Genomic DNA, 1,858 nt, shown 5'->3' on the forward strand with positions numbered 1-1,858 from the left:
ATACACACCATGATGGGGGCAAAATCCATTTTGGTCACATAGTCGATGCAAGCAAGCACTCACTGGGATGAAGCCGGCCTAGTGGGCAACAAACCTCAACCATGAAGGTCCACCAGAATGTTGGAGTAAGATATGAGAGGCTGAGTATACTTCTCCTTTTCCTTTCTCGAGGCACTTGGCATCATCTTAGGTTTTGGCTCATCCTCTCAACTTTGCTCTAAAAAATATGTCATCTTGTCCAGCTCATATGACATATGCCCAACCGAGCAAAATAGGGCCCTCACTTGGGACTTGAGGATGCTAATCTCATCATGAAGGCTCATGAATTCCATTTAAATCTCAAAATTCATCAATACTAATTCATATCAAGAAGAAAAATGGCTATAAGCAAAATGGTTAAGTGCGTGTATGTCATGAGTGCATATACAATTTTCACCAAAAGAAAAGCGGTTAGCAACCATAAATTTTCTTAATAGCCCAATCACAACTAAGTATGTGTGCGCAAGTAGATGTAAACAAAAAACCATCAATGTTTACTTTTCATACAACTCTCCCTTTTAATGTTGCGGCGAACAATTTCGAGATTAGGCCCAACATCATTTAGATGGTGCAAAATAATTACATGTTTTACAGTTTGCCAAATAAGGATCCAAACACTCATTTGGATGATTTTCTTGAGATATGTAATACCTTAAAGATTAATGGAGTATCAGATGATGTTATTAGATTGAGGCTATTCCTGTTCTCATTGAGGGATAAGCCGAAGAAGTGGTTGAAATTGTTTTCAGCTGGGACATTTACAACCTGGAATCAGCTGGCTGAAATATTCTTGGAGAGATACTTTCCACCTTCTAAGACAACCAAGTTGAGGAATGACATAGCAGGGTTTCTTCAGTAGGAGAATGAAACTTTGTATGATTGCTAGGAATGGTTCAAGGATTTACTAAGGAGCTATCCACATCATGGTTTACCTTTATGGCTAGAAATTTAGGTATTCTTTAATGGGTTAAATTATGAAAGTAAAGAATCTATTAATGCAACAGTAGGTGAATCATTGAACAATAAGACTCGAGAGCAAGCTATGGACCTTATTGAGGATATGGCAGTCACGAATTATCAATGGCAAAACCTAAGAGAGCAGGTTCGAGTCAAAGAAAGCGAGATCCATACAATAGACCCCATGGTAGCTGTAAATGCATAGTTAGAGGCCATGAGCAAAAATATGGATGCTTTGACTATGTCTTCATATAGAAGATAGGCACAAGTTATGACTTGTGATTAGTATAGGGGCGGTCATCAAAGTAAAGATTGCTAAAATGGCAATATTTTTGCTAAGCCGGAGCAGGTTGATTATGTGGAAAATACTTCTAGGCAGCAGAACAACCTCTATAGTAATACTTATAATTCGGGATAGAGAAATTCTCCAAACTTTTTCTTGAAAAAATCAGAAGCAGTAGAGACCTCCACCACTAGGATTTCAACCGTAAAACTAGCGATAAGCTCCTTCTAGGAAGAGTAACCTAGAATAGATGATGGAAAAGTTCATATCAACTTCTGAAACTCAATTTCAGTCTATAGAAACCACTCTTAGGAACTAGTAGGGCTTCGATTCATAATTTAGAGAATCAAGTGGACGAGATTGCAAAATTATTGAGTGAAAATCCTCAAGAAAGTTTGCTAGGTAACACAAAAGCTAATCCTAAGAAGCACCTTAAAGTTATTATATTGAGAAGTAGTAAGGGATTGAGAACTAAGGCGAGAAGAGTAGAAGAGAGTTCAACTACAGTTGAGGAGGTAGTTGAAGAAAAGAAAGGTGAAGAGATTGAAGTGAAAGAAAAAGTAGGAGGATCACTAAAAC

At 37.7% G+C, this 1,858-nt stretch overlaps 1 non-coding gene across 1 annotated transcript; it reads right to left on the reverse strand.

The window, feature by feature from the left end:
* Positions 1-862: 862 nt before the first annotated feature.
* LOC112535172 lies at positions 863-969 on the reverse strand. The gene has a single exon (XR_003079356.1). It is a non-coding gene; the product is annotated as a small nucleolar RNA R71 (small nucleolar RNA).
* Positions 970-1,858: the final 889 nt, after the last annotated feature.

This window comes from Ricinus communis, chromosome 10 (assembly GCF_019578655.1).
Source record: "Ricinus communis isolate WT05 ecotype wild-type chromosome 10, ASM1957865v1, whole genome shotgun sequence".
NCBI classification, from domain to species: domain Eukaryota; kingdom Viridiplantae; phylum Streptophyta; class Magnoliopsida; order Malpighiales; family Euphorbiaceae; genus Ricinus; species Ricinus communis.